This window comes from Myxocyprinus asiaticus, chromosome 30 (genome assembly GCF_019703515.2).
Source record: "Myxocyprinus asiaticus isolate MX2 ecotype Aquarium Trade chromosome 30, UBuf_Myxa_2, whole genome shotgun sequence".
Lineage (NCBI taxonomy): Eukaryota > Metazoa > Chordata > Actinopteri > Cypriniformes > Catostomidae > Myxocyprinus > Myxocyprinus asiaticus.
In genome coordinates this window covers 27,754,312-27,781,511 of record NC_059373.1, presented here as the reverse complement: position 1 = coordinate 27,781,511, position 27,200 = coordinate 27,754,312, and the positions used below count along the sequence as shown (strand labels likewise).

The window sequence follows — 27,200 nt, the reverse complement described above, 5'->3', positions numbered from 1 at the left end:
TGACTGGACCCTTTCAAGAGATTTGGGTTAGAGGTTTCATTACAGCACAATACAACATGTTCTCCAATGAGATTAGCATTGGAACCAGGGTTTCTGCAGGTTTTATGAAGCTAAATTTAAGACTTTTTTTAAGACCAACTAAAGAAAATTTAAGGAATCAACTGAAGGGAACACAATACGTCAATATGTTCTCTAAATGTAAATGTCTAGGGAGCACATAAAGAGTCTTATTTATAGCAACACTTCAAAGTTTAAAATTGCAACTTTCAATAGATCTCCATTACTTTTTAACTAATTTTTCAAAAAGTCTCTTAAGGCTTGAATAACTCTGCTCCCAACCACCAGAAATTTAATAACTTTTACCTTCTGATCAGACCCATTGTATCAGCTATACTCCTCTACAACACTGACGCTTACTGACAGATGAAGCAGCACATACCATCACCTATAATGTATACTGTTCAATGAATATTTAGCGATCTAATGTAAGCCGTGTGGTGCATTTAGAGTGAGGCCTAGTCTTCACTCTAAAATAACTTAAACAGGGTGACCAGATTTTTAAAGTCTCAAAACGGATGAGACATTTGTGTGTGTTTGTTTGTGAGTGAGTTTACATTCCTTTGGTTTTTAATATGGTGTGTTGCTTTCTCGATGATCAATGACTGTTTGTGTAATAACTGTTCATGAGTCCCTGCTTTGTCCTGAGCAGTGAAGATGTCCACTTTTCTTAAGAAAAGTTAGGTCTTAGGTCACCCTACTTAAATGCAACGAGAAAACAATCCCTCATGCAACATTTAATGCCATGACCTTATGAATTTAAGACTTGTTGCTCCAATTTAAGACATTTTTAAGGCCTTATTTTGCAGAAGGGCGAATTAAGACTTTCTAAGACCTGTGGAAATCCTGGGAACATTGGGGACCTTCTTAATATGCTCTTGGTATTTTAGCTCACATATTCTTTCATATAATCTGATTGGCCTGTTTGAAAAAAAATAAATAAATCTGCTAGATTTGTTTCATAGCCAAAAAATATAGACATTAATTATTTGGCTTGAGTTCAGTGGATGCATTGTTTTTTGTTGTATTTTTAGGGGTTCAAGCCTGAAGGGCTAGAAACCCTATTATTTTTGTCAGGATTTTTATTAATTTTATTGTTATTCTGCTCTAAAACTGATCGTGCAGACTAAACCGTAAGGCCTAGAGACTTGAAACTTTCAGGGATGGTAGTACTCCGGCAGGCTAACAATACATATGGAATCGCCCTGATCAGCCCATAGGTGTCGCTATAGTGAACAAAACAAAAAAAAAAATCACATTTTGGGCCATAACCACTGATATATAATATAGAACTAGATTGCTCATGACGTCATATCAGTGAAACCACTGAGCCACCATATTGCTATGACCAAACATTCCAATGTCCCTATTGACTTAACAGGAAATCATCTCATTTCAGTGAGTAAACATTAGTCATTTAATCACCAATTTTATATCTGAAATCTGCATGTTCATCCCTACAACGCAAACGTCCTACACATGTAATTATTTTTTTAAAGTTGTGAATTTTTCCTGTTTCTTGAAAGCCAGAGCAAGTTATGTGTATCTATATAACAGTATCCACCTCTAACAATCTTCATCAGTGAACAGATCAGCTGAATGTAAACTAGTTCACTGAAACTGAAGTAAGATTCAGACTTATTTATTGTGAACATTGAAGTGTTTGTTCAGAGTTACTTGTTTTATGGTTTTATCAAAAAGTGCCTTGATCTCGACATGGCCGCCATCGACCAATCAGATTTTAGCAGCTATTTGACAAGGTTAAAGAGCACCTATTATGGTTTTTCAAATATTACCTTTCATGTAGTGTGTCATATAGCTGTTTCTGAATGTAAAAAAGTCTGCAAAGTTTCAAAAATCAAAGTGCAAAAATCCAGACTTCCTGTACTAATCTTTTTTTATTTTATTATTAACAGAATATAATATATAACAGTATACAGAAATATACATAAATATACCAGAGTGTACAGAACATTAATTCCTTAATCAAAAAAGTAGCCACGAAAAATACTACAAGTTTTTTTTTTTTTTTTTTTTTTTTTACTTTTTTGTTGACAATATTCTCCAAGCAGGTGCTGTAGTTCTTGATCTCCTGGAGAAAATGAATGAAATTTGGCTTGGACCCTGACCATTTCTGCTTATGTATGTGGAACTTCCCAAAAATAATAAAAAGTTGTACAAGAAAAATACAATTATTATTATTGTTTTCATTGGAATAATATATACATATATCAAAATTATTAAGCTTGAATATAATTTTGGTTTTCCTTCTGATAAAATGTTCCATATCCACCCAAAAAATCTTAGAGTATACACAATTACAAAAAAGATGGACAATAGATTATTTTTCTATTGAACAAAAATCACAGGAATAATCAATATCCAAATGAAATCTCTCTAATACACCTTTAGCTGGATATATACCATGTAAAACTTTGAATGTAACCTCTTTTACTTTATTATTTAAACAATATTTTTCACAAAGATTCCAAGCTTTAGTCCAGTTTATATTTCTAAATACATTGTTCCACAATGAACTTTTATGAGTAGTAATTTCATCTATTATAATATTTCTAATATGTTTATTAGTACAATGGTGTTTAAGGATATCAGTATCTCCTGTCTTTAACATATATTGTCTCAGAAATATCACTTCCACAAGCTCTTACAAAATGTGTAACCTATTGAGGTATGGCGTCAAACACAACAGCATACACTTTTGGTGTAACTGAAAACCCAGATTTATCCAAGAATTCACTATAAGTTAACAAATTACCGTTTGAATTTTAAAGTTGTCTAACTTACACAATATTATTTTCATACCAACTTTAATAGAAGAGAGATCTATTTTTATATTGAATACTTCTATTATTCCAAATAATATATTTATTTGGGGAAAAATTGTGCTTAAACACCAGCATCCAAGCTAATAAAACTTGTTTGTGAAACTTAGCTAATTTCACAGGTAGTTTATCAATTTTATAATCGCATCTCAACAAAAGATCTATGCCACCCAACATATCAGACACATACTTTGGAAATGTGTACCGCATGCTGTCCTTTTCTTTCATGAATTTAATTAACCAATTAAACTTAAATGTATCATTCAAGGTTTCAAAGGTAAGCACAGATAACCCACCTTTACTCTTTTGCTTACATAAAATGTCCTTTCTCAAATAATGTTGTCTGTTTCTCCACAGAAAATTAAATAACATTTTGTCTAATTCCTTGGATACACTAGATGGCATATCTAAGGCTAAAGACACATAAACAGATCTTGATATCCCTTCTGCTTTAGACAGTAAGACCCTTCCATTCAGGGATAAATCTCTTTGAAGCCATACATTAAATCTCCTTTTAATTTAGTTAATTATAGGTCCGAAGTTAAGCACACTGCGTTCATTCTTATCTTTATCTATGATAACTCCTAAATATGTAACTGTATGCTTAATGGCTTCCTGTACTAACCTACATAATTTGGTAACAAAAAACCCGCCTCTGGTCTTCATTGGCTGCTCGCGAACAGCTTTGACCCGCCCATAAACACTACACTAAGCGGTAGACCAATCACAACAGACTGGGACATCTGACCAATCAGAGCAGAGTAGGCTCTCTGAAAGGAGGAGTTTAGAATGAATCCTTTAGAACGGATCATTGAAGGAGTCGTTTTTGACACTGGGAAAAAAGGTAATGCTGCAATTTAAATTATGAGCAAATTAAAGTGTTTTTTGACCTTGGATGCATGTAAATCTATTGTATGAGACCTTTAAAACAAAATTAGGCACGTTTAAAAACCATAATAGGTGCTCTTTAAAAAATACGGATCGAAATGAAACGTGGTAGGCCTATTTGTCTGTTGGCCCAAGAGGTCTGTGCAAAATTTGAAAAACATTGGCCACCGGGAGGTGCTATCGCGTTTTAAACACTTTTAAATAGAGATATATACGGCTGTCTTTCACAAAGAAACACGTTATTAATATCATATGATAGAACTCCTCTTTCTGAACAACTTTGCCTCAAGAACCATTGGTGTGAATCAAACTGTTCGTTAAATATTTGAGATTATTGAACAAAACTACTTTTTCGAACTAGTTATAGGCCGTTTGCCCAATCGGAACCAAACTAGTGCAGAAAGATTCTCTACAGTACCAATATTAATAATTATCAAAAAAAAGTCTGAACTTTCGATTCATCATCACAAAGGTGTGCCAAACATACGTAGGGGGCATGGCCACTTTTACTAAAACGGTTATAACTCTTGAACGGAATGAGGAATCATCACCAAATTTAAAACACATATGTAGGAGGTCAATCTGAAGACACATGAAAAAATTGGATTGGATACCTCTGCCTCTTTGTGGCGCTAATAGTCAGAAATGTAAAAAATACCATATCTCTGTGCTACCTAACCTGATGTTTCTGAAAATCAAGGCACTTTATCATTGTTTTAGTTGCAAACAGGCTGTCTAATTAATACTTCATATATGTTACATATGTACTTAAAGGACCTTAAAGGCTTGAACCCCATTAATCGCTGCTTGCAGCTATATTTTAAATAGCTTTTGCTGCCAATAATGGCTTTTGGAATTACTTGTCATATGCAACATTATACAAATTTCTATCTTTTTTAGATCAGATCATGGCGTTCTGACTTTACACGGTTCTGGAAACGTCAGTCCATATCCGCATATTTGTTATTTTGTCCATAGAGAGGCCAAAGGATGGACTGATGTTTGTTTTTTCTTGAGTTAGCCACCGGAACAATCAAAACCAGTCCAGCTGGGCTGCTGCAAGGAACTGAGCAGGAAGTGGCTGGTTTGTAATACAGAGGTTAGAGGTGTCACATGCATCTCTGTGGGAAGATATGATTGGCCAGCTGGAGATTTATCTTCCAGGAAAACATAGTTAAGAACAATGAAATCTCTGCATTTACAGTTTTATGTATACAAGAATCATGCAGTTATTTTCCATCCCATGCTTACGACTTATTAGTTGGTTGTAAATATTTAATTTAGAGAGTGGAACATAGTTTCAATGGCAAATTCAATTAATTAAGGGTTTTTGTGCTAATCGCCAATTTTTTAATCTACTACGTGGTACTCATACACTTAGTTTGTCAGTTTCATCTGTTCGTCATGCTGCAAGTTTGCTTACATCAACATGATCACATGGGAAATTGACATGCTGTATCCAAATATTGATGTAACCTAAAATCGATCTCTTCGTGATGAATTACTGATGAGCACCAACCAATCAAACATTTTTGGATAAATTCAAACATGTTCAGCTTTCCCTGTGGTGCCACTGATAGCGTGTTGTGGTCAAATGGAAACCAAGAAGTGATCATGTTCACTCCAAGATATGGGATTTGGTCCCGTGGAAACCAGGAAGTAATCATATTTACATAAACAATGGTGAGCGTGATTTTGAGGTTGCAATTTTGCTATAGAATTAAATTTTTTCTCCACTGACGCTTAGGGTTAGGGTTTGGGAGTAGGTTTAAAATATGCATTTCTATTTACTGTATTACTTAATTTACTACTAAAAATACAATTTGCTTTTGGTGCCACTCTGTGGACATTTCACCATAAGAACATTTCCAGATTAGGCCAAACCGATTTCAGCAGCAGAACTTTCCACCTCTTGTGGACTCAAGATGGCGTCGAGTATGGCTGCTGTGTTGCGAGCTCCGACACAACATGGTAGTGCTTTGTTTGTTTTGTTTACAATTCTTATGTTTTTTGTCTTTGATGTTGTCTGCCTTATTGTCTACGACAGCCAAACACTTTTGGACATTGGTTCAGCAATCACACACTGTAAACCGGACTTCAAATTCCTCAATGCCGACCCGCTGTTTACAAACACGGCAGCGGAGCCCTTTGTCTGGGCTGCCCGGCCACGGAAACACAGGAGGAAAAGGGGAAACAGAGCCGGTGTTCTCATCAGAGTAAGACGCCGCGCAAATCGACCCCCGCTACCCAGTATTCTACTGGCAAATGTTCAGTCTCTGGATAACAAGCTCTGCGAGCTGAAAGCGCGGATCTCTTTCCAACGAGAGATGAGGGACTGGTGCATTATCTGCCTAACAGAAACTTGGATGTCTACGGAGATTCCGGATTCAGCCATCGAACCCGTGGGGTTCTCCGTGCACTGAGCGGACAGAGCGAAAGACCTCTCAGGTAAAAGCAGAGGTGGTGGTGTATGTTTTATGACCAACAAATCCTGGTGTGATCAGAGGAACGTACATTCTATCAAGTCTTTCTGCTCTCCTGATCTGGAATTTCTCATGCTTCTGTGTCGACCATTCTGGCTACCGAGGGAATTCACAGCGGTCGTTATCACTGCTGTGTACATTCCCCCACAAGCCGACACAGACCGGGCACTCAAAGAACTGTACGGGATTATAAGCAAACAGGAAACCGCGCACCCTGAGGCCGCGTTCATTGTGACCGGGGACTTTAACAAAGCCAGTTTCAAATCAGTAGCACCAAAATACCACCAACACATTAGTTTTAACACACGAGGGGACCGGGTTTTGGACCATTGCTACTCTCCCTTCCGGGATGGCTACAAATCCCTCTCCCGCCCACCATTTGGCAAATCAGACCACTCCTCCATTCTGCTTCTGCCCGCTTACAGGCAGAAACTGAAATTGGAAGCACCCACCCTCAGAACGATCCAGTGCTGGTCGGACCAATCAGACTCTACGCTACAAGACTGTTTTGATCACACGGACTGTGAGATGTTCCGGTCCGCCTCTGTTGACGACATCGAGATTTACGCTGATAGCGTAACGTGTTTCATCAGAAAGTGCGTAGAGGACGTCGTTCCGACCAAAACAATACGGATCTATCCAAACCAGAAGCCATGGATTAATAGCGATGTTCGTGCGGCACTTGATGTGCGGACCTCCGCTTTTAATTCCAGGAATGCGGAGGAGCATAAACAAGCCAGTTATGCCCTCCGAAAAACTATCAGAGCAGCAAAACGTCAGTACAGGAACAAGATTGAAGGACAGTTTAACACCACCAACTCTAGAAGCATGTGGCAGGGAATTAACATCATCACAGACTTTAAAGGAAATAAAAACTCCGCCATGAACACCGCTGCCTCTCTCCCAGATGAGCTAAATACTTTTTATGCTCGTTTTGAGGGAAATAACACCGCCCTCGTGGAGAGAGCTCTCGCGGCCGAAGCTACAGAGGTTAGTTCACTCTCCGTCTCTGTTGCGGATGTAACCCGATCCTTCCGACGGGTGAATATCCGCAAAGCCCAGACAGCATTCCGGGCTGCGTCATCAGAGCATGCGCGAACCAACTGTCTGGTGTTTTTACGGATATTTTCAATCTTTCCCTCTCTTTGTCTGTAGTCCCCACATGCTTCAAAACATCCACCATTGTGCCTGTTCCAAAGCAATCCAAAATCACTTGCTTAAATGACTGGCGGTGGTAGGTCTGATCACTGACAATGATGAAACAGCCTACAGAGAGGAGGTGCACACTCTGACACACTGGTGTCAGGAGCACAACCTCTCCCTCAACGTCAGTAAGACAAAGGAGCTTGTGGTGGACTTCAGAAGAAAAGACAGAGAACACAGTCCCATCACCATCAATGGAGCACCAGTGGAGAGAGTCAGCAGCTTCAAGTTCCTGGGTGTCCATATCACTGAGGAACTCACATGGTCCATCCACACTGAAGTCGTTGTGAAGAAGGCTCATCAGCGTCTCTTCTTCCTGAGACGGCTGAGGAAGTTTGGAATGAACCGCCACATCCTCACACGGTTCTACACCAGCACTGTAGAGAGCATCCTGACTGGCTGCATCTCCGCCTGGTACGGCAATAGCACCGCCCACAACCGCAAAGCACTGCAAAGGGTGGTGCGAACTGCCAGACACATCATCGGAGGTGAGCTTCCCTCCCTCCAGGAAATATATACAAGGCGGTGTGTGAAAAAAGCTCGGAGGATCATCAGAGACTCCAGCCACCCGAGCCATGGGCTGTTCTCACTGCTACCATCAGGCAGGCGGTATCGCAGCATCAGGACCCGCACCAGCCGACTCCATGACAGCTTCTTCCCTCAAGCAATCAGACTTCTGAACTCTTGATCTCCCACGATCAAAATACATCAGCACTGCACTTTATTACCCTTACTCTTATATCTCACACCGGATTGTCATAAATTATATTATTATATTATATTCTCTCTTAACAACCAACAGCCTGAATGTCAATACAGTACAATACTGTACATTCTATATTTACTACTATATATACTTTTTTATATATTTTTATATTTATTGAATAATGTGTATCTATATAGTGCGTATTGTATACTGTACAGTGTATGTTATTATTTGTATATTGTTGAGTGTAATTGTGTGTATATCAGATGTTTAAATTGTGTTCTGTTAATTTGATGTTATTGTAAATTGGTATATGTCTCATCACTGTCATGACTGCTGTGTTGCTCGGAATTGCACCCAAGAATTTCACACACTATTGCACTTGTGTATATGGCTGTGTGACAATAAAAGTGATTTGATTTTGATTTGATTTGTTGCCGAATTCACAGTTGAACAAATGGCTTTATTATTATTTATATCCCTCAGATGGGTTTTAGAATTTGTGTGGAACATTTTGATTCCACCAGTTTTTAGGAAAAGAGTCTACATGTTTGAAAATGTAAGGGTAGGTAATAGTAGGCTACAATGACAAATATTACATTTATTCCACCTTAATTTACATGTAGCTGTTTTGGTGGTACAAGATAGTTACATGTATACTTCTCTAATATTAGTAATAACTCTATGAGTAGGAATTATTTTAATTGAAAGTTTTCTGTTCTTGCAACAATCAGTTTTTTCCATTTATAGTGAACATAAATGGTAGTTCTGGTCTTTCTGTATGCTAAAATTCTATATGGTTGTGGTATTATGTTTACAAAAATGGATCTTTCTGTAAGGGTCAGTAAGAATACTTACTATGGTAGTTGATGGTGTTGATGAGTCTCACCCCTACATGGGCATGGTTGTAAGTTACCAGCACAATGTCAAACAACTCCTCACTATCTGGGTATAGTTCTCGTAACCGAGTATTCACTGTCTCCAGTGCCTAAAACAACACACAAATGTAGATACATCTAACTGTCAATATTATTATCAGTACTGTTAAAGGGGTAGTTCACCAAAAATTACAATTCTCTCATCATTCTCACCCTAATGCCATCCCAGATGTGTATGACTTTCTTTCTTCTGCTGAACACAAATTATGATTTTTAGAAGAATATTTTAGGTCCGTACAATGCAAGCAAATGGTGGCCAAAATTCTGATGCTCCAAAAAGCACATAAAGGCAGTGTAAAAGTAATCCATACGACTCCAGTGTTTGAATCCATATCTTCAGAAGTGATATGAAAGGTGTGGTTGAGAAACAGATCAATATTTATGTCATTTTTTTGCTAGAAATTCTTCTCCCTGCCCAGTAGGGGGCGATATGCATGAAGAATGTGAATCACCAAAAACACATGAATAAGAATGTGAAAGTGAAAGTGGAGATTGACTGAGCACAGAGGATAATTTATAGTAAAGGACTTAAATATTGATCTGTTTCTCACACACCTTTCATATCGCTTCTGAAGACATTGATTTAACCACTGGAGTCAAATGTATTACTTTTATGCTGCATTTATGTGCTTTTTGGAACTTCAAAATGTTGGCACCATTCACTTATATTGTATAGACCAAAAGAGCTGAAATATTCTTCTAAAAATCTTAATTTGAGTTCAGCAGATGAAAGAAAGTCATACACATCTGGGATGGCATGAGGGTGAGTAAATCATGAGAGAATTTTCATTTTTGGGTGAACTATCCCTTTAAGGCACTTTCCTGTTGGTTGCCCCTGCCACATATTAAAGTGAGATCTATGCATCTTCCTATGAGTATCAAGAAATGAGAGCGGCATTTTCAAATAATTATATTTTTACATTTGTTTAAACAAAATAACTTATTTTAACTTGATAAGGAATAATAATAATTTTTTACAACTATAACCGATATCATTATGTATAATTACCTTAACAAATGGGAATGCTGGACCAGGAGCAAAAGGCTCATTCTCATGTTCCACCTGATACTTGAGGTACTCCTCGATGCCTTTCTGTTCATAAACCTTCTGCTCTTTCTCTGTGCGGAACAGCACCCGCGATGACACGGCTATAGTGACCGCGTTCTCTGGTTTGGGCTGAATGGGGATGATGAAAGAGCTGTGAGGTATTCATCACAAACACAAGGTCATGCAAATGAGCTGCAAGTAAAGAGTAACTGACTCTTCTATTGGTTAAAAGCATGTGTGCATGTGTTTGAGATTTTCAAATGCTGAGATCTCTGTGCATTATAATCAGGGTTGGGAGGGTTACTTTTGAAATGTATTCCACTACAGATTACAGAATGCATGCTGTAAAATGTAATTTGTAACGTATTCCATTAGATTACTCAAGGTCAGTAACATATTCTAAATACTTTGGATTACTTCTTCAGCACTGGTAGATTTATTCACTTGTTTTGACTATAAAAACTCTGCCAGTACAGTAAGACAAAATACACGTTAAAAATACATTCACTGAAAAACCTAAATATCTTATGCAGTGTTGTTTCTAAAACAAGATTAATGTAATTGATCTTGTTTTAAGGATTTTTAGATATTTTTACAGGAAAACAATACAAAAATTATCATCAAGAATATGATTTTTGCCCTAATATCAAAGGTCTTACTAGAAAATAAGAAATTATGATCCAACGTGAATTTTCTTGATAAAAAAATATGATCGTGCCTGGTATTGTGCATGTAAAATGGCTAGAAAACGCATTTTAGCTTAGTGTAAAGCTGACAATTTACACATTTAGGTTTATTTCTATTTCTTCTGCTCCAAACTTACTTCAAACTTACTTCTCTGTCTGCTCGTATGAATGTAACACATCATAAGAAAGTGTTTCACCGCTGTTCAAATGCACTTTGGATCACATCATTTATATGTAGAAATGTTTTCCATCTGAAAGGACTAAATATTAAATGAAACAAATGACAATAAAATGCAAAGTAATCTCTTCAGTAATCAAAATACTTTTTGAATGTAACTGTATTCTAATTACCAATGATTTAAATTGTAACTGTAGTGGAATACAGTTACTTATATTTTGTATTGTAAATACGTATTCCAGTTACTTGTATTTCGTTACTCCCCAAACCTGATTATAATCAACCAAAAATCGTAAATCTGGCCTGCTTTATAATGAGGCAGCAAGAATTCTGTGAAGGGTTCACAGAGCCATTTAAAACGATAGTTTGAAGTGCAGAAGTCAAGTGATAATGTTAGATCCCGGCTAACGCATGCGTCATTTCAGATCATCTTGTTTAGGTGAAATGGAAAGAGGAGCTGGTTAATGAAGAGCACATTAGGTTCTCCAGTTTCAGATGGGGTCAAGCAGGATTAGAACATCTGAGATTATTGCAGTCATCACTGCAGCTCTTGACCTTTAATGGGCACCAGTGCAGAGATAGATATGGGCAGAATTTTGTTTCTGGCACCTCTTTGTGTAGGCTTACATGCATTTTAATGTCCCCATGGTATAAGTCTTAGTATATTGAATTGTCTTAGTATACAAAATCTTAAACTAAAAAAGAAGTAAATAATTTCATAAATATTTTAAATCATATTTATAAATATAATCATCTTTCTTTTATCACATCCTCACCATGTGAACATATGGGAACACAAATTTCAAATAACTCACTTTGGTTTGAGCGGATGTTGCCAGTTTTGCTGTGTGTTGCTATACACACTTCTAAAATGTAAAACAGGCAATTTATTAAGAAATGTTCCAGGTGTTTCTTATTTTTTTATTTTCTCTAATCAAAATACTTCAAACAAAACAAGTTTTATAGGGAATATTGTAGCAATTTATAGTTTTTTCCAATGTCCTCTATATCATTTTACATCCTGTTAGTCTTTTGTAATATCCCTTTAACTGACACAAGCCTTCTTCCTACAGTAAATGGCATCATTTTTGGTGGGAAAACATATGCACAAACATCAGTAAGTATAGCAGTGTATTTGATTAATTCTGTTATGTTTTTCTTTGTCTATTAGTCAGTATGTCTCACTTTAAAACACTCCATCCTGTTTGATGAAATTACTGAAATCAGTACAACAATATCAATATTTCAAAAGATGGTTAAAAAATTAAAAACTTCGAGCTATTGTCAATCCCTGAGCAATGGCAAACTTCAACTCTTTATTTAAATCCTGTTAGGCATCAATGTTAATTTTCTTAATGTAATTAGTTAATTTATAGTTAATATAATGAATTATGATTAAATTGATTTCTATAATGTTTTCCATAAGTGTTTATGTAATATTCAGTGGAAGTTGTTGGTAAATGTATCAGATGGCAGAGTCTGTAATGTGATTCCCAGCAGCAGAGCATAGCACATGTACAGTCCCACATGCAACTAGTCACATGGCCCACAAATCAGCTGGCAGCTCAATATGTCACAGGAAACCACCAGGAAGAGAAAGGCTAGTTAATTTTGGAAAGAGGCTACCATATGACGCTGCCAGATTGCTGAACGTGTGGTACAACACGCCCTCAAACCAGCCCCAACATGTACTGCCTGGGGGGATTATGGGAAAAGGACAAGCCTGTGTAAATTGATCTGTGATGGGTTAAAAGCCTCTTCCCCTAAAGAACAGGAGACCGATTTGCCATTCCAGATGAAGCATGTCGCCAATGCTGGGAGGGGAAAAGAGTCTGGATGATAGGGGATTTCAGGGGGCTCTGGTGGTTGTGGAAATGAGACATTACTGAGTGGATGAGTGGCCAATGTACGGTTATTACAAAGGGAATGGGCTGTGGGGACAGAGGGACCAGAATTTAACTATTCAGCACAATGCTAGAGGTGGAACATTTACTCTAAAATCCTTATACTGACTGGAAAAAAGTGAACACTGACCAGTTTTGGATCTGTCCCCAAATGAGAGTCATTGTATGGATTGCTAATCTTGCTACCAGTGTTTTGGCCTGTTATGTGGCACTTTATACGCTATCCTTACAGACACTAACTGTCTTCTGAACAGACCAAATACTGTTCCAGACAGACATGTTAGGACATGATCACAAGTAAGAGATTTACAGGAGGAGTGTGTAATTTGTTAAAGGTGCAGTGTTTTTTTTTTCTTTTCTTTTTTTTCTCATGAATAAAGTTGTATCCCTCAATAATGAATTGTATTTTTGAAAACATATATTTTAAATCATGATGTCTCACATGAGTTGAAGACTCCAGTCATATCAGTAACCTAATAAAAGCTGTTTTATCCTACATGGAGAGGGTCCCCTAATGGGGCGGCCATGTTGAGATCACCTGATCAGTCGAATACTACTCTCTTAATCTCTGTAACCACCCTGTAATTGGACACTTTCACTCTTGGATTAAATTAATCATGACAGACTGTGAATAATTAATTTCTACAATGGCATCTGTACCTGAAAATGATTGCATTTGAATGTTGTTGCATCCACACCACTAGGTGTCAGTGTAAGTCTAAGATGAAAAATTACTGAGTGCACCTTTAATGTTAAAATACTTCCTCTTGTTACAGCATATTATGCAGCAGAGACAGTAAACACTGTCTCTGTGGCACTCTCAAAACCTTGCTCTGTTTGTTTGAGCATCTCAACATACATAGCAACATTGACTCAACCAATGGGGTGAGTTTGGTACGTGACTATCTGTTCTTCAACAGCAGAAGAGGGAGTGTTCGGGAAACTTGTTTGAAAACTTGTTTTGGGGCCGCTAGAGGTGCAACAAATTACACACTTCCCCTTTAATGTTTGGAAAAAAGAAGTTACAGTCTCACTTTCAGCACATGCAAACAATTAGGATGTTACAGAAAAATCTTAAATATCAGTGAATGTAGGATTAACAATGAAAATGCAATGTATATTATGTACTGTATTTTTAAAGTAGAAAAAATTATGTTTTCTACAGATAATTTTCAGCGCAAAGATACTCAACAGCCTGTAAATGATCACAAGTGAAACACATTCACATATAAATAAACAATTATACAGTTTATGATGTAAGTTATTGTGATCTCCTGTCTCTCTTGTGTAGTCACTCACAGGAAAATCACCATTCATTATGCATACAACAAACTTTTTTTTTTACAAATGCAGGCACACTTGAGGGCATATATTTCTTGCCATCAGTTAAACACTGTGCACATGAGATAAACACATTAATATACCATAACATAGAAATGGATTTCTAAATGTATTTTCTTTGCATTTATTTAATAACAAATTAAAACAATGAAATTTTAATTATCAAATTGTACTCTTAAGAATGCATTAAGTTATTTGTTTGTATGGTTCCATATCGTGGGTCAAGAGGTCATGCATTTAGTACAGAGCCAAGAAGAACAAGCTGTTAATGAAGTGGCAGATATGAAAGTCTGCATGAGCTTTGACACCATTTTCAAATACTTACAAAGAATATGCCTCCCTCCACTTTCCTGGTCTGTCTCACTGGTCCCTTTATAAAATTATATTTAATATCAGCCTCCATGTCATAAGTATATTGATTAGTCTGTTATGTAATAGGCTACACATCAAAATACATTTACATTCTGGTTGGGAGAGATTGCCAGGGTAAAATCGTAAAATTAGCAAGAAAAAAGCATATGTGGGAGAGAGCTCTTTAACTTACATGTCAATGTCAGTGGTAATCTGCCTAATGCCAAATGACAGTAAAACCCAAAAGCTTATCTAAACAGTAATGGTCAAATTTCTTATGATTCAATAAAACACATTATGTTTCACTAAGAAATTAAGGAGTGATATCTAAATCATACAGGGCTTTGAAGTGGATATTCTTAAGGGCTATCTCTCCTGTGGTGATATTATATATACCCAGTGTGTGAAAAAGCTCCTCAAATGCTTTCTCAATAGTATGTGGTGTTATTCATGGTTCAGACTCAATGCCCTTGATATAGAGACACTTTAATTACACTCAATTGGCACAGATACAGACACCATAGGTTGGCTCAGTATTGCTTGTTACCAGCAGTAGCTAGTGTCAGGACACTAATGGTATCATCTCATCTCATGGTAAATAAACTACATATGTTTTGACAAACTAGAAACCTTGGGGCCCTAATATGTAGTGGGCATAGACAGTCACCATAATGTTCAAAAATGCTTGCTTTTTGTTGAAGTTCAAAATTAAAGCAAATGAGATTTTGCCGTTTTATTTGGAAATTGGACCTTGAGAGAAGAGAAAATGACACTGATCATTGGGCTGGTGTGATGGAACCATGTTTGTCTATGTTCATAAATCTCAATTTATGCCATTTCTCCTGACAGAAACATTGAACTTCACTGACAATAGGTTGACAGTTGATAGACCTCCTATTCAAGTCATTTTTTGATGCAAGTTCTAGATTTTATTCTCTGGCTAGAATATTCCAGTACTTTATAAATGTATTGCAGCTGTGCTTTGGGTCAGTGCCATGCTGTCATCATTTTCCAATTGTAACTTCTTGGGGTCTGCAGGTTTTCATCAAGATTTTGCAAAATTCATCTACCCCCTATCCCAACAAAGTCCCGCAAGCATCTGGCAGAAGAGAAACACCTCCACAATGGGATGTAATCACCAGCATCCTTAACTGTAGCAGGTTTCCTTTGGATGGCAAGACTTTGGACGGTCTTCCTTGAAGGAACTGTAATTGGATTTATCTGACCACAGCATATTTTCGGCAGTTGGCCACAGAATTCCTTAGGTGCTTTTCAGCTAAACAAACAAGACTTGCTTGCAATCCTACCATACAGGTCAGCTCCAAAGGCCAGGTAACCTTTTTGTTCTGGGCCTCGTTTCCCAATTACGATCGATAGTTTTCAAAGAGCGATTTTATGAACGTTCGTTATTTTTTACGTGCGTTTCCCAAAATTGCACTTAACTTGAGCGGGCTAGGATGCACTAGCGGGGTAAAGTTGTTTTTAAGTTCGATATTCATTGGATATTCGCCTACGGCGAGTTAGGGCCTGTCTGAAAACTCCACACAATAAAATTCACCAACATGATATTTTCACATTCGAAAGGTTGTAGTAACTTCCTAGAGGATAGACAGACTTACTACAGATGAGATTATTCAATTATTTAAGAAAAATATTCATTCAATCAAAAGCGTAAGTCAAAGGTGTGAGCGCAACAAAAGGGAAGACAGAACAGTGTATATCGGATTATTTCAGGAAAATATTTAGGCCACAAACACGTCAATTACATGTTTGCAGTAATTTATTTTACACATATAGACTGATTCTACACGGTCATTGCTGTTCATGACACTCTTTCTTTGCTTGCATATCGCTGATTGCAGGTTTGCAATGTTTTTGGTCATGTTTAGGCACAAAAACAGTGCCAATAGTGTAAGCGCAAAAAAGTCAGTAGAATACACACCAAAGTTACTTTGTGTTAATACGCAATTACAGATTCACAACACATGAATTACTTGCAACTTGATTTATACCTTTACAAAACGTTCTGTGCGCATGCAATTTATTTTTACGCTTGCAATTTGATTTACGCTTTCACAAATCTTACTCTGCGCATGCAAATCATTTAGGCACAATTTTACCTTCATATTTTCACAAATTTCTCTTGATATGAAAGCTTCCAGGATCAGTGAAGACAGCAGAAGACCTGTGTATGATCCTGCTAATTACAAGCATTCATTGAATATTACGAGGTTCACTGTGTTATCGTGCAGCGCAAAATAAGGAGACGTTTAGAAGATGCGCTTTAGGGACATTCACCAATGATGTGGAGGTCTGCTCTTTACTTCCAAAAATGATAACGGTTTACTTCCAAATGTGCGGTGCTACACAACCTGACATGCTGGCGAGAGAGCCTTTGGGTCTCAGATAGGAAGAGGAGACAAGGATGATAAGCCAATATATACTGATGATTTTCATGCAGTTATTGACTTTTTTCTTCTCTCTGATTTTAATTTATACAGTTATCTGCATCAATCATGCCACCTCAATGTTGTTACTAACTAGTCCACACAAGTAACTTTATTAGTTTACTAATGAATCTATTCATCCATTTATATAGACTGTCTATTTTATGCATTTTGTTATTATTATTATTATTATTATTATTATTATTATTATTATTAGACCCGTCTGTTAAAATAAAAATAAAACATAGGTATCCTGATATTAAATTTTTAGCATAAAGTTTAGCTATAGGTTTTTTAAATTGTAACAGGTAGAGCATTCGTTAATCTATGAGCATGTTCAAGTACTACTTCAGTTATGATGCTTTTGGGGAATAGGCCGCAGAACTAAGATGAATCATAAGATGGATTCTACGATCTACTTAGGCTTACGATGCTTTTGGGAAACGAGGCCTAGTCATTTTATATGGAGGGACAGCTGCAGCAGCTTAGGAAGGTCTATGCAGAGTTATATTTTCTTGATTTTGCCCAACTTAAAGCTTTTCCACAGCATTATCTTCATTTCAGATCTTTTTAATGCATATTATCACCCATTTTTGCTTTGAAGTACAAAATTATTCTGAAGAAATCAAAATGAACACAGTTGATCACAGGAGAAAGCCAATAAATTTGTTGTGTGGTCTGTCAGATGATTAGTTAAATCTGTGGGCATTTATAAATGCAACTGTAAGGGGAGTCGTACACTAATCCATATAGCCTAATGTTTTGAAGTAATATTAATTAATTTCCTGTATTTCTATTAGTTTCTTCCACTTGTCTATTGTGGGTTGATGCATATAAATAAAGACTGTCATACAATAAAGGGGCCAACTTTGAAAGGGTGTGGTGACTTTCTACACCCACTGATGACCTGCAGTTGTCACTTTAAGGAGCTATTTCTACTTGATCTAACCCTTAAAGGGTTAGTTCACCCAAAATTGAAAATTCCCTCATCATTTACTACCCTCATGCCATCCCAGATGTGTACGACTTTCTTTCTTCTGCAGAACACAACAAAGATTTTTAGAAGGATATCTCAGCTCTGTAGGTCCATATAATGCAAGTGAATGGTGATCAGCACTTTAAAGCTACAAAAAGCACAAGCAATCGTAGTTTAAGTAATTGATTTGACTCCAGTGGTTAAATAATGTCTTCTAAAGCGATACGATCACTTTGGGTGAGAAACAGATCAATATTTAAGTCCTTTTCACTATAATTGTTTACTTCAGGTCGCTCTCCAATGCATGTCCATGAGGAGAATCAGTTTACGCTGCCTCGTGTAAAGTGCGTTGGCATGTTCACGCGAGAACTGACGCAATACAACTGGAAGTGCTGCTCACAAGCTTCATTGATTTTGCTTTCATTCGAACATGACAGTGCAATCAAGTCACGCGAGAGGCAGTGTAAACTAATTCCCCTCATGAACGTGCACTGGAGAGCGATTGGAAGTAAACAATTATAGTGAAAAAGATTTAAATGTTGACCTGTTTCTCACCCAAAGTGATCATATCGCTTTAGAAGACATTACTTTAACCACTGGAGTCGAATGGATTACTTTTTCTATGATTGTCTGTGATTTTTGGAGCTTTAAAGTGCAGATCACCATCCACTTGCATTGTTTAGACCAACAGAGCTGAAATATTCTTCTAAAAATCTTCGTTTGTGTTCTGCAGAAGAAAGAAAGTCATACACATCTGGGATGGCATGAGGGTGATTAAATGATGAGAGAATTTCATTTTTGGGTGAACTATCCCTTTAAATTAGTTTTGTTGGTGTAACAATGTATTGAGGTTGATTCTGTGGTGTTAAATAATATTTTTTACTTGAATAAACCAGTTAATTCAGATGTTACCACATGAAGCACATACAGTATAGTCTGGGTATGCCAGTAGACACTGCTGGGAACAAGTACTATGAGTCACTCTTGGGGGTCTTGTGTGGAATGACTTGAAGTTCAGTCATGAAACTCTACATGGTGCATGATGATCGGTTCTCTGAACTTGTTATCTGCTAGCCAATTGGCGCGCTCACAAGTGATCTGTTAAGCCAATCATGTAATCAGTACACTGCAAAAAATCATTTTCCTAATTTTTGTCTCTTTTTTCAGTAAAAATATCTAAATATTATTAAAACAAGAAATATTTACTTTACCAAAAAAATGGCATAAGATATTAGGTCTTGTTTTCAGATAAATATGACAAAATTTTGTAAACTTTATGCTTAAAATAAGAAAAAAATCTGCCAACGCGGTGAGAAAAATTATTTTTCAGTCAAATAGCCATTTGTTTTTTTGTTTTTGTTTTTTTTAAGCATAAGCCTCACTAAATTTAGTTAGATTTATTTAAAACCAAGAAAAAATATCTAATGCCACTTTGCTTGTCAAGTAAATATATCTTGTTTTAATAATGTTTAGATATTTTTACTGGAAAACAAGACAAAAATACTAATTAGGAAAAGGATGTTTTTTTATTTTTTTTTTTTTTTTTTTACAGTGTAATGTAAAGACATCTAATCAGTTTGCCAATCCACTTGCGTACTCTCTCTTTGTCTAACATTTAAATTGCTTAGTTTTGCAGATATGCCGATTTCATTGCAGCACACTGTGGGAGTTTTTTTTTTGTTTGTTTGTTCGTTTGTTTGTTTTTTTCCTGAAACCCTCCTCCTCCCCAGCTTCACTTATCTAGATCTGCTACATGGGGATTGTATGTATTTCTAATTGTGCAGCAGCATATCCTATATGCACGATGCAGCATGTCTTGTATTTAATTGTGCAGCAGCATGTCCTATATGCAGGATGCGGTATGTTTTGTATTTAATTGTGCAACAACAGCATGTCCACATGCATATACATTATGTCTGTGTATATTCTAGTAGTATAAAGTCGTTGTATATGCTCTGCAGCCACAGCAGCAGTGTAGCAGATCTAGTCCGCCAAGACCAATATCCTATGAATATGTTATACCCACATTACCATATTAAATCATGCATGAGTGTTGTCATGACTGAACTCAAGGTAATAAAATGCAGTCTGGGCAAAAAGTGCAGGTACTGAGGCAAGGGGATAATACAAGAGGATAACAAAGAAGAGAACAACATTGCAGGTTATTAATAGAACTGGAAAAGGCCATTGACGCTTAGAATATACTAATGGCTGTGGCGGAGAACAGAATTATCCACACGGTGTTAACCAGCTGCCTGTTGCATGCAGCTTCAGTGAAAAACATAAGTCTGCTGAAGCAAGCTAAGCTATTTAAAGTGTATTTGCTAATAATTAAGAATAGTCTATATGAAAATAATGAAGTCTCTTGGTTTTCTAAAAGCTTTAGAACAGCATACACTAACTCTCAATCTCCTATGATAAAGTTCAGTCCTAGCAATGTAACTATTTTTTTTATTATTTGACAGATGGCATTTAGATATCCATACAGCAGTATTAGCACTGAGCTGCACCTCAGATGGCATTCTCTCCTTTCATTTAATACTGTTACCTAATAGTGCTATAACTCCCTGCCCATCCTTTTCCTTGAAACCTGCCGTGTTTCTCATTTATAAACACTGACACCACAGCCAGGCTACACAACATGAAAGGCTATGCTGTTCTTTATGTAATTACACCTCAAAACATGTATTTTAATTATGTTTCATTTAATTACGCTCTCTTGGTAATGTCCAGACCTACTACACTTAGTTCTATGGGAGACAAAGTCTCTGTAAATGCAGTCTTAATAATAGATGAAAAACTGGTTGCCACTAAAGCCTAACAATAGTAAAGATGGCCATAGAAACATGTGCTGTGTAAACATTTAATTAACACATTAAATAGGAGCCAAGTGTGATCTAACTAGAAAAAGGACTAAAGCGACAGGAAAATCACATTACACTGAATGTTAATTACAAAGATAATAGCCAGACTGATTAAATCTGAAATTCTGATAAGGAAACATTACAAATGAGAGACTTACTGATTTGGGCTTCTTCGTAGAACCCACATTCTCATGGATATCCTTACTGTCCTCCCAGGATGCTTCACTATCACCATTTGAGGCTGACAGACAGGTATTGGGCATCAGGTCCTGCCCTTTCATGACCAGCACAGGGTCGAGACTCATTCTCCCCAACTGTTCTCATTAACCACACACTGATCCAGGGCTGTTTCACACTGCGCTTTCTCTCCTTTCACATGCATGCATACTCAACCTCTTTTCCTTTCTCCCACTCACACACACAGTTTTAATCTATGTGTGTCCACCAACCTTAGGTAGCCAAGTATTGTTTGTATATAATACTGCTACTGATGGTGTAATGTAGCTCCTGGTTCTGTGTGTAATGACAGTGCTGGCTTTGCTTCTGTGTGGCTGAATCCTCTTCTCTCTGACTCTGTGTTGATATCTGTCCCCTTTTTTCCCTCCCTTTCCTCTCATCCCTCACTCATGCACATGCTGTCCTCCTGACCCCCTCCCTTTCCCTCTATTTCGTGCTATCATCTATCTTCATGCTATCTCTCTGCATACATACTGTACAGCAAACTGGCATGTAACCTACACACATAATTTAATGTATGCTGACCAAATCAGCAAATATATGATGACCAGATCAGCATTTTTTACCCAATGAATAACGGGCTTCCATGAGATAGATGGATGGATGGATGGAGGCTGATGTATACAGAGAATGCCTTATGCACACACCAACACAACAAACTAATTCTTCCTCTACCCTTTCTCTCCATTTACCCTATGATGCCGTTTTGAAGGATCAAACAGCACAAATGTAAAAGTGCCCTTTTAAGTGGAGGTGCCTTTAAGAGTGCAGACATTTAAGCGGAGGTGTCTTTACTACAGCACAACCTCCCCACCCAACAACTATTGCTCAGAAGTTCAGAATTAAAAATATATATATAAAGATGCTGATGCTTTAATCAGCATATTTCAGTTGGCCCAATTTCTCCCACCAAAGAAGCAGATAGTGAAAGCAGATGAGTTGTGTGAGCATTATTTATTGCACATTTAAAGGCATATGTAACAAGGCAGGTGAGGGTTAAGTATCTAAATGCAGCTTTAAGGAAACAAAGATAAACTAAGTAACAAAACACAGGGAACCAAGCACAGAGCATAACACATGCAAAGACTAACAAAGAAACCAGGGGAAACAAGGGCTTAAATACACAAGGGAAAACAAGGGAATGAGGAACACCTGGGGAAACAATCAGAGTAAACCAATCATAAAATGAAACTACAAAGGACTACAAAACACAGGAAACAGGAATGGGGAATTAAACAAGAATCGTGACAGCATATTACTTTACAATAGAGCTGTTCAGCCATCAATTTGAGAAAGCTGTTCTGACTGCAATTTGTAGACAAACCCAAAAGGCTAATTCGCCATGGGTTCCCTCTGGAATTTCCTATGGGTTTTTATTATGGGGGTTTTCAATTTATGAGTAAAATAGGGACTGTGAGAAACATTACTTGAAGATACTTAGATGTTTTGTTCTACAACATAAATTACACACAGTCATACCTCAGACATGAATTTTAAAGCTGCCGTATATAAAAAAATATATATTGCTAATGAGTTGCTACATAGTGACTACAAAAACCACAAGCATGTGAGTGAACTTGCCTGACGAAACGGAAAACCATTGTAGTCCTTATTTAGCAACTTGTTAGCAACATAATAAAACATTTTTTTTTTCAAACACAGCATCTTATAAATTCATGTTCAGGGTTTGACTATGTATAATTTCTGTTGCACAACAAAACATTTAAGTATCTTAAAGTAATGTATATCAACAGACCTTATTTTACTCATAAATCCAAAACTGCCATTATAAAAAAAACATATGAAAATCCAGAGGGAATGGCTAAAAAATGCTAATTCTCTTCTGGGTTTTTGGACTACAACCTGAACATCTCTATAAATCGTCTCGGTTACATATGTAACCTCGGTTCCCTGAGACGAGGAGAACGAGACAATGCGTCACTAAGCTGACGCTCTGGGGGAATGTCCTTCTATATGACCTATTTGAAACCTTTCTACAATAACGGCAATTCTAAAATGGCCTTTTAGGCACCTCAAAGAAATCTGAGTCTGTAGTGCGGCCAGCTTACACAATGTCTCGTTCTCCTCAATTTTTGGGAACCGAGGATACATACCTAACCAAGGCATTCCCTTACGACTCAGTACACTTGACATTGTGTCACTAAGCTGACACTATGGGGAACAGAGTCTCATCATGCCACACTACACAACATAACCTTCCAGAGAGGAAAAATGATGCCGCAGTCCCGCGGGACGGCGACCGACATGAGTATGCCATAAGTGAATGACCCTTATGGTGGGTCAGGAGGGGAACACTCAGAATGGATATATGAACTATAGTCATATAGTATGAATTAATCCCTTCACGAATCCAGATGGGAAGGAAGTTTATTTGTAATGAAAGTGCCTGTGACTTTTGGGAAATACAACAGTCTGAATGCAGGCGGTTGTGTAAAAAGTCAGGGAGCCTGTACTTAAAAAGAAGGGCATAAGTATATATTTGGCCAATGAAATAGCAAGTGTTCTAAGCTATTATTGCTATGAGAGAGAAGTTACGTTTAGGTTGTAAAACCTTGCAAATGTGTTTTGAGAAGACCATCCTGCTGCAAAACATATGTCTTGTAAGGACACACCATTCATCCATGCCCATGAAGAGGCCACGCCTGAGTGTGCTTTAACACCAACTGAGCAATTCGCACCCTGGGACTCGTAAGCCAGGGCGATTGCATCAACAATCCAGTGAGAAAGTCTTTGCTTGGAGACAGACATACCTTTCGTGCATCCTCCATAGCACACAAAGAGTTGGTCAGATAGTCTGAATTGGCAGGTGCGCTCAACATATGTGTGTAGCACTCGCAAAGGGCATAACAAATGCAAGGACTGTTCCTCATCCGAATTAAATGGAGGAGGGAAAAAGGCTTGAAGGTGAACCACCTGCACACTGAAGGGTGTGGTTAGAACATTAGGCACATAGCCTTTTCTGGGTTTGACAGTGGTTTTTGAAAGACCCGGACCAATATCCAGACATGAATTGTCATCTGACAGTGCTTTCAAATCACTGACCCATTTTACTGAGGTCAAAGCCAGCAGTAATGCGGCCCTAAGAGATAGCACACACAATTCAACATAGACCAGAGGCTCGAAGGGAGGCCCCACGAGCACTTTTAGGACCAAAGTTAGGTCTCAAGTCGGGACTGTAGCCGGGCAAGGGGTCTTTAGCCACCCTGCCCCCTTAAGGAATTATGATTAAATCATGTTTGCCTATAGAGGTGCCGGCTTCAGGTGTGTGATACGCAGATATAGTCACCACATAAGCTTTGAGCATTGATGGAGTGAGCCCTGTGTCCAATCGCTCTTAAAGAAATGTACGAATTTCAGGTATTGGGCAGTTTACTGTGTCTTTGCCGTGTGAAAAGCACCAATTAGTGAACACATTCCATTTCAGTGTGTAAAGGCGTCTCATAGACGGTGCTTTAGCCTGTAAAATGGTGTTCATAACCAACTGAGCCAATTCTGGCTCGTCTGCTGTGCTCTGTTCAAAGGCCACACGTGTAGGCTTCACAGCTCTGGCTGGGGATGCCAAATCATGCCTTGTGTTTGAGAGAGAAGGTCTCTCTTCAGCTGTATTTCCCATGGAGGCCCGTCCAGTATTTCTACCATCTCCAGAAACCAGGACTGATTGGGCTATTAACAAGACTGTTTTCATGTCCACTCCGACTTTGCTGATGACAGAATGAAGGAGGCTCACCAGGGGAAACTCATACTAGGCGGTTGACATGCCACGTGCATTTCGCACCTGTCCAGGTGTTGAAAATCTGGTGTCCATCACACGCCCTGCCCCAACCTGTGTTGGATGCATCTGTGGTCAGCACTTTCGAAACTTTGACCCAGCATAACACCCTGTTGGTAGAAGGCCAGCACTGTCCATGGTGCTAGATCAACCAGACAGCGGCGAGTCACTGCGATGCACATGCGCCTGGGGCTCTAGGCGCAATGTGGAACATCGCTTGAGTCAGTACTGGAGAGGTATCATGTGTAAAAGACCTAACAGTATGATGGCGGATGCTGCCGCCATAAAACCTCGCATTTTCTGAAATGACTTCAGTGGAAATGTTTATCCAGTTTGAACTGAGACAGACATTGAAGAATGGTCTGTACGCGCTCATTCATGAGGTGCGCACGCATGCTTACGGAGTCGAGTTGAACTCCTAAAAAGGAGATTTACTGGCTGGGGAAAATTGTGCTTTTCGCTCAGTTGACATTAGACCAGATTTTTCATATAACAAAGCAGCAAGTCTCTGTGTTCGCTCAGTAGTGCCTCTGATTGGCTAGTAATAACCAATCGCTGAGGTATTTCAAAACACACACACTGTTCATTTTCAATGGGGCGAGCGCTGCATCAATACATTTCGTGAATGTGCGGGGAGCCAGAGACAGACTGAAATGAAGGACTTTTAATCGAATAGCAGTTCCTTCGAACGCGAATCTAAAAAGCTGCATGTAACGCGGTGCAATTTGTACATGAAGTATGTGTCCTTCAGATCTATTGACGCAAACCAGTCCTGAAGACGGGTGTATGATAAGATCTGTTTCTGAGTTTACATTTTGAATGGGTGCGTTGTGAGCGTGCAATTCAAGCGTTTCAGAACTAGAATGGACAGAAGCCTGCCGTCCTTCTCCAGAATGAGGAAATAACGGCTGTAAATCCTGCTGTGTGTGTCGCAGTCTGCGGCAGTCTCTAGCATGTTTTTTCAAGGAGACTGTGAATCTCTGCGCACAACACCAGCACATTGTGTGGTCGGACCACAGATTGAAGCAAGGTTGCAGGCGTACAAACTGAATCATATGACCGTGTTTGAATGTTTTAAACACCCAGTCTTACACGCCCGTGAGAGCTTGCCACGCATTCGCGCAGTGGGACAGCAGGCTTATTAATTCATCTGAAACAACCTCTATCACATTCTTTGCGAGAAGATTATGTATATACATATACAGATGTGCTCAAAAGTTTGCATACCCTTGGAGAATTGGTAATATATGTACCATTTTTAAAGAAAACATGAGTGAGCAGGCAAAACACATTTCCTTTATTTCTTATGGGATTCATATTCAACTGTAGGTTAAACAGAATGGCACAATCATAAAACAAAACATGGCAACAAAGAAAAAAATGAAATGACCCCTGTTCAAAAGTCTGCATACCTTTAGTTCTTAATACTGTGTATTGCACCCTTTAGCATCAATGACAGCGTGCAGTCTTTTGTAATAGTTGTCTATGAGGCCCCAAATTCTTGCAGGTGGTATAGCTGCCCATTTGTCTTGTAAAATGCCTACAGGTCATGCGGAGTCTTTGGTCATCTTGCAAGAATCGCACGTTTGAGATTTCCCCAGAGTGGCTCGATGATATTAAGGTCAGGAGACTGTGATGGCCACTCCAGAACCTTCACCTTTTTCTGCTGTAACCACTGGAGGGTCAACTTGGCCTTGTGCTTAGGGTCATTGTCATGCTGGAAAGTCAAAGAGCGTCCCATTCGCAGCTTTTGTGCAGAAGAATGCAAATTGTCTGCCAGTATTTTCTGATAGCATGCTGCATTCATCTTGCCATCAATTTTCACAAGATTCCCCGTGATCCCCCATTTTAGAGCTCACACACCCCCAAAACATCAGTGAGCCACCACTATGCTTCACAGTGGGGATGCTAATCTTTTCACTATAAACCTTGTTGACCCCTCTCCAAACACAGCGCTTATGTTTGTGACCATAAAGCTCTATTTTGGTCTCGTCACTCCAAATGACAGTGTGCCAGAAGCTGTGAGGCGTGTCAAGGTGTTGTCTGGCATATTGTGACTGGGCCTTTTTGTGGCATTGGCACAGTAAAGGCTTCTTTCTGGCAACTCGACCATGTAGCTAATTTTTGTTCAAGTATCGTCGTATTGTGCTCCTTGAAACAACCACACCGTCTTTTTCCAGAGCAGCCTGTATTTCTCCTCAGGTTACCTGTGGAAGCTTCTTTGTATCCTGAACAATTCCTCTGGCAGTTGTGGCTGAAA

The 27,200-nt window shown here is 38.2% G+C and overlaps 1 pseudogene; it reads right to left on the bottom strand.

The window, feature by feature from the left end:
- The window catches only part of LOC127421135 (cytosolic 5'-nucleotidase 1A-like), a 28,846-nt pseudogene extending 7,377 nt beyond the window's left edge, over nucleotides 1-21,469 (bottom strand).
- Nucleotides 21,470-27,200: the final 5,731 nt, after the last annotated feature.